The following is a 15,998-nucleotide window of genomic DNA, read 5'->3' as shown; positions in this document are numbered from 1 at the left end:
TCTAAACCCTTTGAACAGCATTAGCTACATGTGTACCATAAACAATGATCATTTATTGAGGTGCCTACTACTATTAGGCTATGAGTGCTCTATAAACTATATCCATGATTAATCATGATAATGATACAGTATATTAGTGACTACCCGCTTACTTTTGCAAAACATTTTATTTCTTTCCATCTGTCTTCACTGAAAGTAAAAGGCAACTGCTGAAGAGTTAAAAGTTACTGCAGTTAAAACGGTCATAACAAAGAATTTTATTCTTATAAATAGGATGCTTTGAATAGCCACAGCATTAAATTTTAAATATAATAGGGTTTACTGAGTTATAGTTAATTCTGTGAAAACTGGAAGTAATTGCTTCAAATTAATGGGAAAAATCCTGTATCCTAAATGCAATAATTTTTCTTGTATATTGTATTCAGTGGAACAATATTACATCTTGTGGTATGTTCAACCAAACAAAAAGACTTAGATAATAACTCTACCATTTTTTAGCCTATTTTTATACCTGAGATTTTATGTCAGTACTGAGATTTTAGACCAGTTTGGGGAAAGTTTCACTCTAATAAGGATTCCAAATTGCAGTGTATTTAAGGATCTGCCTGGTAACTAATCATTATTAAAAAAGGAAATGTTAATTTATTAAGCTATACATAAGGGCCTGCCTAGTTCCCAGGCCACACTTCCTCATTTGTTAGCTCTTCAGTATTTCATTTATTTAACAAATATTTACTGAGAGCTAACCAACCATATGCCACACAATGAGTCAAACTCTGGAGGCACAATGATGAGCAAAACTTATTTTCTGTCACAGACCTCACTATGCTTTCCACATCAAGAGCTTTGTACCCTAGCTCATTAGAATCACTTAAGTTTTAAAAAATAACGATGTCCAGGCCAAGCTCCACTCCTAGAAATTTTGATGTTTTCTGAAAAGGGGAGGGAGTTAGGAATGGGTACATTTTATTAAAAAGTTCCCCAGGTGATCCTCTAGTGTGGCCAGGATGAGGACAGGCTGTGTTAATACACAAACAATTAACTAAAACGTACTAATAACAGCTGAAAGGACAAGAGAGGGAACATAGACGGACTTTCAGTCAGTTCAGTTCAGTCACTCAGTCGTGTCCGACCCTTTGTGACCCCATGAATCACAGCACACCAGGTCTCCCTGTCCATCACCAACTCCCGGAGTTTACCCAAACTCATGTCCATCGAGTCAGTGATGCCATCCAGCCATCTCATCCTCTGTCGTCCCCTTCTCCTCCTGCCCCCAATCCTTCCCAGCATCAGGGTCTTTTCCAATGAGTCAACTCTTCGCATGAGGTGGCCAAAGTATTGGAGTTTCAGCTTCAACATCAGTCCTCCAAATGAACACCCAGGACTGATCTCCTTTAGGATGGACTGGTTGGCTCTCCTTGCAGTCCAAGGGACTCTCAAGAGTCTTCTCCAACACCATAGTTCAAAAGCATCAATTTTTCGGCACTCAGCTTTCTTCACATTCCAACTCTCACATCCATACATGACTACTGGAAAAACCATAGCCTTGACTAGACAGACCATTGTTGGCAAAGTAATGTCTCTGCTTTATAATATGTTATCTAGGTTGGCCATAACCTTCCTTCCCAGGAGTAAGCGTCTTTTAATTTCATGGCTGCAATCACCATCTGCAGTGATTTTGGAGCCCCAAAAAATAAAGTCTGACACTGTTTCCCCATCTATTTGCCATGAAGTGATGGGACCAGATGCCATGATCTTAGTTTTCTGAATGTTGAGCTTTAAGCTAACTTTTTCATTCTCTTCTTTCACTTTCATCAAGAGGCTTTTTCGTTCCTCTTCACTTTCTGCCATAAAGGAGGTGTCATCTGCATATCTGAGGTTATTGATATTTCTCCCGGCAATCTTGATTCCAGCTTGTGCTTCTTCAAGTCCAGCGTTTCTCATGATGTACTCTGCATATAAGTTAAATAAGCAGGGTGACAGTATACAGCCTTGATGTACTCCTTTTCCTATTTGGAACCAGTCTGTTGTTCCATGTCCAGTTCTAACTGTTGCTTCCTGACCTGCATACAGGTTTCTCAAGAGGCAGGTCAGGTGGTCTGGTATTCCCATCTCTTGAAGAATTTTACACAGTTTATTGTGATCCACACAGTCAAAGGCGTTGGCATAGTCAATGAAGCAGAAATAGATGTTTTTCTGGTACTCTCTTGCTTTTTCCATGATCCAGCGGATGTTGGCAATTTGATCTCTGGTTCCTCTGTCTTTTCTAAAACCAGCTTGAACATCTGGAAGTTCACAGTTCATGTATTGCTGAAGCCTGGCTTGGAGAATTTTGAGCATTACTTTATTAGAGTGTGAGATGAGTGCAACTGTGCAGTAGTTTGAGCATTTGACGTTGTCTTCCGTTGGGATTGGAATGAAAACTGAACTTTTCCAGTCCTGTGGCCACTGCTGAGTTTTCCAAATTTGCTGGCATATTGAGTGCAGCACTTTCACAGCATCATCTTTCAGGATTTAAAATAGCTCAACTGGAATTCCATCATCGCCACTAGCTTTGTTCGTAGTGATGCTAAGGCCCACTTGACTTCACATTCCAGGATGTCTGGCTCTAGGTGAGTGATCACACCATCGTGATTATCTGGGTCGTGAAGATCTTTTTTGTACATCTCTTAATATCTTCTGCTTCTGTTAGGTCCATACCATTTCTGTCCTTTATCGAGCCCATCTTTGCATGAAATGTTCCCTTGGTATCTCTAATTTTCTTGAAGAGATCTCTAGTCTTTCCCATTCTGTTGTTTTCCTCTATTTCTTTGCATTGATAGATGAGGAAGGCTTTCTTATCTCTCCTTGCTATTCTTTGGAACTCTGCATTCAAATGGGAATATCTTTCCTTTTCTCCTTTGCTTTTCACTTCTCTTCTATGGACTTTAGCCAAATTTAAAGAAAGGATTTGAGGAACTCTGCCTGGAAAGGAAGAGCATGCCACTCCTGAAGCCAATCTAGCTCTGACCTTCAGGTGCTAGGCAGAAGTTCAGTCTTCACTGGCATCTTCAGACCCCATCTTGGCCCAGATGAACACTCCATTTCAAGTCTGTCCTCAATGATCATCAATAACATCTTAGTTTGCAAATGCCCTGACCTCCTCCTCCTCCTTTACTTAGCTTCACTTGCACTCCATCCGTCTCTCAATAGTCTTCCTGGCATCTATCCTCAACTCCCTTTAAACCACCAGTGGTTCCCAACCAGGAGTGGGGCTTGTAGGGAGGGGCTGTATCAGAATCAACAAAGGAGAAACTCCATATCTGCCTATGCTCTCCCTCTACTTGAGATCCATGCATACCTCCCCAATTCTCCCCTTCCTTCAGGTGGTTCCACACCCTCTTGCAGTGGGATCATGCAATTAGAAAAAGCCCTGTTGGTGATTCTAGTAAGTTTTCACTGAAAATCTGAGAATTATACTGTGTGACAACTCTTTTATGGCAATGATTTTTAAATCTATATATCTAGGTTTTTTTTCCAAAGCTCTAGACCAATAATTTCAACTTCTGAATGTCAAATGCTATCTCTACATGAGTCTTCTTTAGGGCCTTTTGCTGGCTGTTTGCTCTGTCTACCCTGTATGGTAGCCACTTGTTAGACGTGTTATTAAGCACTCGAAATGCGGCTAATCTGAACTGACACACACGGTAAGCATAAAACATACACTGGATTTTGAATACCATGTAGAAAAAAAGGAATGTTAAATATCTTAATAGTTTTCGTATTTATTTCATGTTGAAATCAAAATTTTAATATATTGTTAAAAATACACTGTAAAAATATTTTACATTTCTTTTTCCTTTTTGCATATCAGCTCAAAGTCATATTCTCATAAGTATAGTATAAGAAGCACCTTAGGAAGCACCTAGGGAGTTTATTTAAATGTAGGTCACAGTCCCAGGAAATCTAATTCAATCTTTCTAGGGTAGGACTCTGTGTATTCAACAAGCACACTAGGTGATTCTATTACAGGTGATCTGAAGATCACACTCGGGGGGACACAATACAGTCTAAGCTCTATTTGCAACAACATGAACAGACCTTCAGAGTATTAACCTTAGTGGAATAAGTGTGTGACAGAGAAAGGCAAATACCCTATGCTATCACTTACCTGTAGAATCTAAAAAATAAAACAAATCAATGTATATAACAAAAGAAAAACAGATTCACAGATAGAGAACAAACTAGTGGTTACCAGTGGAGAGAAGGAAGAGGGGAAAGACAGGACTATAGGAGTAAGATGTACCACTATGCATAACATAGATAAGCAACAAGGATTTTTGTACAGCACAGATAAGTATAGCCATTATATGTAATAACTTTAAATAAGTATAATCTGTAAAAATACTGAATCGTTATGTTGTACACCTGGTGTACAGAGGTTAAAGCGTCTGCCTGCAATGTGGGAGACCTGGGTTCAATTCCTGGGTCAGGAAGATCCCCTGGAGAAGGCAATGGCAACCCACTCCAGTATTCTTGCCTGGAGAATCCCATGGACGGAGGAGCCTGGTAGGCTATAGTCCATGGGATCATAAAGAGTCGGACACGACTGAGAGACTGCACTTTCGCTTTCACACCTGAAACTAATATTATAAATCAACTATGTGCTAAGTTGCAGCAGTCATGTCCAACTCTTTGCGACCCTATGGACTGTAGCCTGCCAGGTTCCTCTGTTCATGGGATTCTCCAGGCAAGAATACTGGAGTGGGTTGCCATGCCCTCCCTCTAGGGGATTTTCTCAACACAAGAGATCGAATCCGTGTCTCTTAGTCTCCTGCACTAACAGGAAGGTTCTTTACCACTAGTGCCACCTGACCAGCCAAAAAGTCAACTATACTTTAATTGAAAAAACAAACAGTCTAAGCTTCTTAAGATGTCAAAAAAGGTTTGTTAGGCAGCACAAAGGATTCCTGTGATGGAACTGTTATGTATCTGATTGTGGTTTGCTCATATGAATTCATACATGTGATAAGATTGCATACAACTAAATATACACACACACAAGTGTATGCAACTGTTAAAATCTGAATAGACTGTTTGAAGGGTATACAGGATTTCTCTGTGAATCTGTAATTCATAATTCACAACTGAACCTACACATATTTCAAAGTAAAATATTAAAAAGAAACTTTTACCATTGACATTAAAAACTCAAAATTTTAAAAACTCATAACATTTTTTACCAGTTTAACTGTTCTGACATTTGTCTCTAATCTTCTATATCTTTTCCCTATATTTTTAGCTGCATAATTTTTGATTGCCTCTTCATACAACAACAGTTTTTCAATATTTTCTAAAAAGAGACTAAAAAGATCATTTAGTCTTTCCTCTTTAGAAAACAAAAAGTCTCTTTAAATCCTTTAAAACCCAACTCCAAACTAGCTCTCAAGTCTTGGTGTCCCCTCCGTGAACACTCCATACCAACACTATGCAGATCTTTGTGTAGTTCCTTAAAAACACCTTTTTCTGCTTTCCCACTTTCAAATTTGCTGTTCTCTCTTCCTGTAAATCACTTCCTTCTCCTCTGACTTTAAGAAATAATTCCTATCATTTAAGGCTGAGCTCAAAATTTTCTTTTACAGACACTCCCCAGAAAACAATTCCTCTCTCTTCTGTGTTTCCATGCAACTTCGCACGTGCCTCAACAGCAGCACTAGTTAAGTTGTAGTATACTTACGTGTGTATGTGTCTTATTAATCGAATGGTGAGATCCTAAAAAGTACCATATTCTATTCAAACCTGCATTTTTACAATCAAATACTGTACCTGGCACCAAAAATCACAGTCACAAGTGTTCACTGAAATCAAATCAACAAGACTTGGCTTATAAAAATTCTTTTTTTAATACCAAGTATTAAGTATGCCCAGATAAATAACAGGGCAAGCCAAATAGAAGCCCTTTAGCAAGGGATGTGAGGAGACCAAGGGAAGAAATAAAGCTGTGTTTATACACCTAAACTTGAAGAACTGGAAGCTACCCAACGGTGATATATTTATAGGACAGCTGAGGTGGTTTCTTTCAGAGAATTTATGCTGAAAGAAGAGGTCAAACACGGTTAATGAACCTATTAACAAAATGCTAGTCTTTGAGCTGATTTGAATACAGCCTGGTTGTTGACTGCTAGCTGAAATCCATCCCTGTCTAGCTCCCTAGACACAGGTATGGGTTCTAGAAAAGAGGGAGCTGTATAAGTAAACAACTGAAAACTGTTTTCTGTCTGCAAGTGTGTGTGCTCAGTCATGCCCGACTCTTTGCGACCCTATGGACAGTAGCCTGCCAGACTCCTCTGTCCATAGAGTTTCCCAGGCAAGAACACTGGAGTGGGTTGCCATTTTCTCTTCCAAGGGATTTTTCCAACCCAGGGATCAAAGCTGAGTCTTCCGCATCTCCTGTAGTGGCAGGCGGATTCGTTACCACTGATCCACCTGGGAAGCCCCTGTTTTCTGTTGGGGTCTAAACAATTTTGAGCAGCATACACCACATGGCTTTAACACTTTGAGGACCTGGGGGCAGCAACTAGAGATCAAAGTAAACAGAGAAGTGACCTTGGGAAACATAACATGAAAATGAACTTAACTGCTGAACACATATGAATGTCTCACAATGACCATTACCAACATGAGCAAAGTTCTTTAATTACTGGTCAGTAGTTAAGTTCATCACAATGGATACAAGTTTTCCAAAGTGCTAATTTTTGTTTAAAAGTCAAATGTTATCACTTGAAACAAATACTGCCAAACATCCAGGTCTGAAAAACCATAGTTTGTCAATCATTTGAGTAAAAATGGTATGCCATGGAAAGGTGGAGATTTCAGCTCTCAAATGAAACTGTTGAAAATGGGCTTTTCTTCAACACTACCCACCATCAGCATTCAGTGTACCACAGATGTGCTTTATGCATTCTTTCCACTTTTTTCACACGAGCTATTAGAAATATATGTATTGAAAAATACAGATTTAATAAAATCAGTATTAGTTACTGCTTCAATAAACAGGTTTTTTTTTTTTTAACTACATGTGTATGGCAGTGAAGAATAAAATGGCTACTAATACTGTTTGTCATCATTGCCTTGAAAGTCACTCAGTCATGTCCAACTCTTTGCAACCCCATGGATTATAAAGTCCATGGAATTCTCCAGCCCAGAATACTGGAGTGGGTAGCCTTTCCCTTCTCCAGAGGATCTATCCATCCCAGGGATTGAACCTAGGCCTCTCACATTACAGGCAGATTCATTATGATCTGAGCTACCAGGGAAGCCCAGGAAAACTGGAGTGTGTAGCCTATCCCTTCTCCAGTGGATCTTCCTGACCAGGAATTGAACCGGGGTCTCCTGCATTGCAGGCAGATTCTTTACCAGCTGAGCTACCAGGGAAGTCGATATTGAAAAATAAAGGTTTAATAATGTCAATACTAGATACTGCTTCAATAAACAGTTAAAAAAAAAAAACACTATATGTGTATGGCAGTAAAGATTAAAATTAATCTTCACTATTAATACAAACAGCTATTAATGCTGTTTGTCACCACTGCCTTGATTCTGCTAAAGGAGAAGAAGTTTTACTCACTATTGCTTTCCCATGGTTAATAAAAATGTTAACAGAATTTAAAAAGGTAAATAACATCTTAGTATTACCAGGAATAGTTTGCCTGACTCTCTGCGGTCCACTAGGGAGTGTGGACCACATTTGAGAACTAGTGCTTCATGCAAAACAACTTCTCAAAATGTTACCTATGAAAATCTTATTTTCCATCAATATCTTTTAAAATATCTAAGAAGGACAGTTCGGTCATCCTGGAGAAACATGTTTACAACAAATTTGGTTGAAATTTTCTATAAAGTCAACTACTGGAATTATAACCTACACAAGGGCATTTCATTCTTTCATCTGGCTATTACCACTTATTTATGGTAAAACATCAGCCAGTGGCACAGATCAAATTCTACACTCCTGGGTCCCCAAGCTTTGCCCACCTTCTTCTCTTTATTCATGGATTTAAAATTGAGATGAAGTGGACAAAACTATAAATTACTAAAATTTATCCAAAATTAGAAAATAAACCAACAAAATTTGGGGCTTCGCTGGTGGCTCAGATGGTAGAATCCACCTGCAGTAGAGGAGACCCAGGTTCAATCCCTGGGTTGGGAAGATCCCCTGGAGAAAGAAATGGCTACCCACTCAGTATTCTTGCCTGGAGAATTCCATGGACAGTGGAGTCTGGCAGGGGTCTCAAAGAATAGGACATGACTGAGGGACTAACAAGTTGTAAATCTAAGACCCAAACAAAACTTTAAAAATTGAACAGGCCTTGAATATCTTCTCCAAAACTCATAAAAATAGGTGGGTCCAGGCAAAAATGATCTAATTGGCAAATTTTACTAGTTCTTTAAGAAATGGATACTCTTTGTGACATATAATTATGGGGTCCAGAAAACATAAAAGGAAGCTGACCTCTGCAAATGAAACATAACTTTGACATATTAACTAGACAAGGAGATATGAAACTAGATAAAGAAAATATAAGAAAATTAAATATCAATCTATGAATATATGATAAAATCTTAAACAAATTGTTAGTCATAGAATCCATTAATGATTTAAAAGAACAATACATTTTGGCCAAATGAGATTATTTTCAGGAATTCAAGGATAATTAAAAAAAAAAACTACTCAATATGTTTTACAAACTATACAATTAAAAAAAAAAACACATGATTATCTCGAAAGACAGAAAATAAAACCTTCAATAAAGTTCAACATTTAGTTATGATAAAAAGACACAAATACTTAGCACCCCATAAATAGGAGGAAATTTCATTAACCAGATAAAACGAAGGCTTACTGAAAACCTTAGCAATTATAACACCTGACGAACTTTAAAAAACATTCCATGAAGGTTAGGAAGAAAACAAAGTGACAATGATGCTCACTATTTATGCATATTATTCAGTTTTAGAACACAATAGAGGAAAAGAAAATTAGAGGTATAAGGATTTGGAAGATTTAATAAGTAAAAAAGAAATTAAGTGCCTGTGACACCATTTTGGGGGGGGGGTGCTGCAGACATTTCCATCTTCTTAGAACTATATTGCTCATTTCTATAGTACTATCAGCTTCTCAGTCTGCGTACTTGTGAAAATTTGTGAAAATTCATCAAGCTGTACACTTGTGATCTGTTTATTCTTCTGTATGTATCTTATGTCATCAATACAACTCCACACTTCCCTCTGTTTGAGAACAGTGGGTAAAGAATTCTGAATATGGAGCAATGTCTACAGTAACAATTTTCATCATCTGGTCCTGGTTACACTGTTAGCTTTTATGATACATGGAAGTCAAGGAATCTCACTGAGAGAAGGAATCACAGATGTATTTTCCTACCTCTACCTATAGTGGGGATTACTTATCTACCACCAAGGAAAAACTGGTGAACGGGGAAGATGTAGGAATGTGTCCCTGCTGCTCTCATTATAAAAGTGATATATGTCAAAGATCAGTTTATTAATGTCTAATTATTTGGGCAGAGAGAGGGAAGAATAAATCGATAAAACATAGTAGAAATTTAGGGCAGTGGAACTATAGTTTATAATGCAGTGGTGGGTACAGATATTATATATTTGTTAAAATCTATAGAACTATCCAGAGTGAACCCTAATGTAAGCTATAGACTTATACATCAATATTCAATCATCAATTGTAAAAAGTGTATCACACTAACACAAGTGGTTAATAATAGGAAAAACTGTACAGAGGGAGAGGGAGTATATGAGAGCTTTGTATACTTTCTGTACAATATTTCTGTAAAGCTAAAACTGCGCTAAAGGCCTGTTAATTAAAAAATATTATTTTGACATACAATAGCATTATCTACTCAAAGTTATTCATTAACAAAAAATATTTTTGTTGTGGTTATTTAAATAATTAAAAATTGTTTTTCCTTTGAAATCTGACATCATTATTGGTTTTATAAATGTAAGAAAAATGTCTACGTTTTCAGTATGATACCTCTATTAGTTTACTTGGGCTGCCGTAACAGAATACCACAGACTGGGTGGCTTTAACAACAGAAACTTATTTTATCATGGCCTTTCCTCTGAGCATGTGCACTTCTAGTGTCTCTTTCTCTTCTGACAAGGGCAACAGTCCTATTAGATTAGGGCCCCAATTAGATTAGGTCACCTTAGGAGCTCAGTCTTCCCAGGTAGCTTAGCAGTAAAGAACCTGTCAACGCAGGAGATGTGAGTTCAATCCCTGGGTTGGGAAGATCCCCTGGAGAAGGAAATGGCAACTCACTCCAGTATTCTTGCCTGGGAAATTTCCATGGACAGAGAAACCTGGTGGGCTACAGTTCCGAGATCACAAACACAGACACAACTTAGAGACTAAACCACAACTTATGAGCTCATTTAACCTTAATTACCTCGTTAAAAGCCCATCTCCAAATACCATCATATTGGGGGTAAGGCCTTTCATATATGGATTTGGAAGGAGGGGAGACAGTTCACTGTAGAACATTCCTCCTTCTGGTTCCCAAAATGCATGTCCTCAATTGAAAAATATATTCCAACTATCCTAACCATCTCAAAAGTCTTAACCCTTTCCAGAATCTACTCAGCAAATTAGTGAGATGCAGCGAAAACTGCAATGCCTGCAGTTGGCATTGGTTAAAACAAAGGGCCCAATACTCCACAACGTCTGACCGCATGTCACACAATCAATGCTTCAAAAGTTGAACGAATTGAGCTACAAAGTTCTGCCTTATCCACCATATTCACCTGATATCTCACCAACCGACTATCACTTCTTCAAGCATCTCGACAACTTTTTGCAGGAAAAATGGTTCCACACCCAGCAGGAGGCAGAAAATGCTTTCCAAGAGCTCATCGAATCCTGAAACACAGATTTTTACACTACAGTGATAAACAAACTATTTCTTGTTGGCAAAAATGCATTGATTGTAATGTTTCCTATTTTGATTAATAAAGATGTGTCTGAGCCAAATTATAATGATTTAAAATTCATGGTCCAAAACTACAATTACATTTGCAGCAACGTAATACATTACACTTAAGGTTCAACAATGATTCTCTCTGGTTCAGAACTTTGCCTGCTGGGGCCCACTAAGGTGGTGGCTTTGTCTTCTGCCCACTGGCATGGATGGCCTCATACCCTTGGCCATGGGAGGCAGCCTTGCCCATGAGGCCATGTGCAGGGACATGGTGCACTGAAACTGAGGAAGTGACTCCACTTTGAAATTCAGGAGGGGACAACTTTACCCTCTGGAACTGTGTGCTCTGTGCCTATGGAGGCAATGGCAGTCCTGCTGATCTCTGAATTACTTTCAGGGTCATTTCTCCCCTTTTCTTGAAGGATAAAACATATCTGCAGCTAACTCAGTCCATAACAGTACCTATGAAAGCCAAGGTAGTATTCTCAATTTTAACATATGAGAAAGCTCATGTTTTATTGTATGTATTTCCTTTTACTGAATTCATAGAACAAAAGTCCTGGATTAAAAGAGAAAAATACTGAGCTTAAAATTTCTCAAAATGTAAAAGTCAGCAAGTGAACAAGAGAGAAAAGTCAAAGGTGAAATGACCAAAGAATTTGGAGTTCCCTTATCAATTATCAATTGGGGCTTCCCTGGTGGCTCAGATGGTAAAGAATCTATCTGCCTGCAATACAGGAGTCCTGGGTTCAATCCCTGGATTGGGAAGATCCCTTGGAAAAGGGAATGACAACTCACTCCAGTATTCTTTCCTGGAGAATTTCACAGACAGAGGACCTGGTGGGCTACAAAGTCCATAGGGTCACAGTCAGACATGACAGAGCAACTGACACACTTACACTATCAATTATCCATATATTTCTTAAGAATTGGAATAAGGTAAAGACAAAAAGCCAATGGAGGTCAAACTGATAAAAGTGTGGAAGGAGCAATGCATATCAAATTAGAAATAAAGTAAAACATTAAACTGAGTTAGTTGATTCAGACCATTTCAAGACAAATAATATTTCTAAATTTAGGGGTCTTTTGTTTTTGTTTTTTAAGGAAAAGCTAGTTAAAATGCACTACAGATAAAGGCTACTGTCAATCTTGACTCTCAATAAGTAGCAGTCACTACCTAAATGATAAATCACCTGTATCTAATGTCTGCTCAAGTTTGGTTTGAAAATTGGAGGTCTATGGATACATACACCAATGGGAGCACATTTAATGCTGATGGGATTCCTCTTTCATGTGCAACCAAACTAGACACAAAGTCTTATAAAGGAATGATGCCATGGAGAAAAATACAGTCAGTCAGCCTTAGTCTGTTGCAATGATGACAGTAGTAAAAAGTCAGAACTGTTTGAGGAAATCTATTTCTTTTATATACATACTTTCCTATATATATATAAAGTTAACAAAAATGTACTGTCTGGCAGAATTTTGGAGGGTGTGACTACTAAAATCAGAGAGAAAATTACCTTCAGAAAAAGAATATTCTATTACTGATTAAGAAATGCTGCCCATCCCCCCCAGGGGGCTTGTATTATTAAAGATGAGTATATACTTTTCTTTGATTAAAAGCACCGTGTTGCATTTGTAGCCATTAGACTGAGGCACAATTAGTCTACCTAAAGGCTGCATACTCGAAGTGCTTGTGAGATTATGTCTCCATGAAATAAGAAGCAGTATCTCTTTTGTAATACAAATAAATGTTCTCAGTGTGAAAGAAATCTCATTTTTATGTAGGACACAGTAACATCAGAAGTAATCCATAACTATTTTGCAGAAGTGGGCTTTGAAACCAGTTACTGCTCACAAATATCGTATGTACTAACTCTGTTGGGAATAAGCTGCACAGGTACTATTTTGTAAAACTGATACCATGTCACCTCCCCCTGCTGATGCTGAATCTTCCTGATTTAAGTGTGTTGTGAACACAGAGGAACTGGAATAAAATGTGTTCAACTCCAAGCAGTCTACAGAAAAGAAGCATTAAGACTGCAGTCAATGGTCTGTAAAAAATTACCAAAACACAAATGACTGAGTTTCCAAAGCAGCAGTCACTACACTTGTTTGTAAACTGTTTAAAAACACATCAGGACTCCAAAATTAATCTCACATTAGGCAGAAATTAAAACAGGGTTTTACAAATATAATTAGATTTCTGTGGAATTTATATGCCTTATGTAGTTCAATAGCTATTTTTAGAACATGTATTATTTAGTGAAAGCTGGCGTGTAATTCAGGATCCCTCTCATACTAGCTTTCAATCTTTGACAAGGGTATCGGATACTTTACAGGTACAAATAGGAGACCGGATCAGGTGATTTCTAAACTGTCACTTCTGTAATTCTAGCCTTGGTAACTTCAGTGATTAAAATGGCAACTGAGGCTTCCAGTTTATTAACTCTACATCTGTCTAAATCATGAATTACAGAGAGGCATCTCAATTTTCTTCAGTAACTGTTGGTGTTAATACATTGGGGTTTGAACACGATAAAGTCAACTGCCAACAACTTTAACTGTTTAAATGATTCTGTATACACTTTAGTATTCACATCCAGAAATATTTTTCATGAAAAGCACCCAACTTTCATTGATAAAAAAATTATTCAATAGTTCAAATGATCTTATTGCCATCTAGTCACTTCTCACCCACCCTCCCTGTTCTTCTCTTCCACCTCCCCTGGGCTTGCTGAATTCTTAGACATAACATAATGCATATTTCACCTTAAAGAGAAAAGGTAATTAAAATTGATGCTATAGGAGCTACCAAGTTCTTCTACACTCTCAACATAGCTTCTTAAACTACACACTTCACTTGAAGTTGAATACCAGCTTTCCATTCTTTGAAATGTCTCCTTTTCCTCACAGATACTCAGTCTTGAATGCTCATTGCAATCTTTGAATCCAACCGACTCCTTTAAGAATTATTTTTAAAAAAATCATTGAAGAAATGTAGATACTTCATAACTTCTGTATTTTGCTTAATTTTGCCCATTTTAACTGATACCACTCTGGTAAAGAAGGAAAGCATTCTTAAGATGGGTGAAAGTAATAGGATGTAGTAGCCATATATTCACTTCTTTCTCACACACTACCTTCTTAGGGAGAAAATACAGGAAAAGTTTGAAATTACATTGCTGTTGTTCAGTCACTAAGTCATGTCCGACTCTTTGTGACGCCATGAACTGTAAGCACGCCAGGCTTCCCTGTCCTTCACTATCTTCTGAAGTGCTCAAATTCATGCCCATTGAGTAGGTGATGCTATCTAACCATCTCATCCTCTGCTGCCCTCTTCTCTTGTTTTCAGTGTTCCCCAGCATCAGGGTCTTTTCCAATAGTCAGCTCTTTGCATCTGGTGGCCAAAGTACTGGAGCTTCAGAATCAGCCCTTCCAATGAATATTCAGGGTTGATTTCCTTAAGAATAGACTAGTTTGATCTCCTTGCAGTCCAAAGGACTCTCCAGCACCACAATTTGAAAGCATCAATTCTTTGGGACTAAGCCTTCTTTATGGTCCAACTCTCACATCCATACATGACTACCGGATAAACCATATAAACCTTTATAATACCTTACAATGATTTTTACATGAATAGATAACGTTGTTGATTTGAATTAGAGGCAACTGATTTTCTCACTTTGGGCACTGTTCCTTTCTGTTAGAAAGGAAATTCTAACAGATCATCTATAAACCACATTCTTCATTTCACTTAAATTCACCTATGAGTCAAATCTATGACTAACTACATTATACTGCATTATATGGGAAAATAGTCCAATTCAGAGGCTAAAATATAATTAACATTTTCATATTATTCCGGTTGAGTCAATAGCTTGTCCTAACATACAAGGTGCTTCCAAAAGATCCTGCCCCCACTCTACTAAGCTCTTTCTTACTCATAATTACTTAAGATTAGAAAAGAAAAACTGGATAAAGCTGTACTTTTTAAAAAGCTACTTATTTACATTATGTTTTTTTTCATTTGCATTATGGTTTATTACAGGATACTGAATATAGTCACTGTAGTATACTGTTGAACCTTGCTGTTTATTTATTTTATACATAGATTAAAGTAGCACTTTTTAAATGACTTACTAGGTTTAGTTTTAAATAAGACTCTGACTATAAAGCAGAAATGTGGTTGCTGCTGCTGCTGCTGCTAAGTCGCGTCAGTCGTGTCCGACCCTGTGCGACCCCATAGACAGCAGCCCACCAGTCTCCTCCATCCCCGGGATTCTCCAGGCAAGAACACTGGAGTGGGTTGCCATTTCCTCCTCCAGTGCATGGAAGTGAAAAGTGAAAGTGAAGTCATTCAGTCATGTCCAACTCTTCGTGACCCCATGGGCTGCAGCCTACCAGGCTCCTCCATCCATGGGGTTTCCCAGGCAAGAGTACTGGACTGGGGTGCCATTGCCCTCTCCAGAATGTGGTTATGAAACTACAAATTTAACTCTTCTACTAGATAAACTCCATTATAATGGAAAAATGTTCCTACAGTAATCCAGTCAAAACATAAAGCTCCAATTGGGGTGATAGCAGTCGTAATGGTAAACAATAGTCAAATTCTGGATATATGTTGAAGGCAGGACAGGACTTTCAGACAGATTGAATATGGGTTCTAAGAGAAAAGGGAATCAAGGATGGTTCCAATGAAAGCAACTGTAAGGATAGAACTGCCATCAACAGATATGGGGACAGACACAGGTAGAACAGAAGGGGCACATGAGGAGTTCTGGATGTATTAAGTTTGAGATGTCTATTCAACTTTCACACAGATCTGTTGAGTACAAGTTGGATTCAAGAATCTGGAGTTTTGACGAGCATCTGAGCAGAAGCTTTAAACACAGCTGTTCTCTAAGTCATGAAAAAGGATGAGGTCTATAAGGCTCTAAGGACTGATAGAGAAGAGGACAGAATCCTTAGCCCTGGGCTCACATAAATTTTCTGGGGATCTAAATT

At 38.1% G+C, this 15,998-nt stretch overlaps 1 protein-coding gene across 50 annotated transcripts in view; it reads right to left on the bottom strand.

The window, feature by feature from the left end:
* The window catches only part of RNF180 (ring finger protein 180), a 256,780-nt gene that overhangs the window by 225,730 nt on the left and 15,052 nt on the right, over positions 1-15,998 (bottom strand). For 31 of the 50 annotated variants that reach the window (XR_014061727.1, XR_014061731.1, XR_014061724.1 and 28 more), the window contains one exon: positions 10,816-10,930. The exons of the other annotated variants lie outside the window; for them this stretch is intronic. The gene's annotated coding sequence lies outside the window, so the exon portion shown is untranslated. The remainder of the gene's footprint in view (positions 1-10,815; positions 10,931-15,998) is intronic. 50 annotated transcript variants of the gene reach the window in all.

This window comes from Giraffa tippelskirchi, chromosome 8 (assembly GCF_054371585.1).
Source record: "Giraffa tippelskirchi isolate mGirTip1 chromosome 8, T2T-mGirTip1v1.2.pri, whole genome shotgun sequence".
Taxonomy (NCBI): domain Eukaryota; kingdom Metazoa; phylum Chordata; class Mammalia; order Artiodactyla; family Giraffidae; genus Giraffa; species Giraffa tippelskirchi.
The sequence above is the reverse complement of the archived record's forward strand: the minus strand, read 5'-3'. Positions and strand labels throughout refer to the sequence as shown.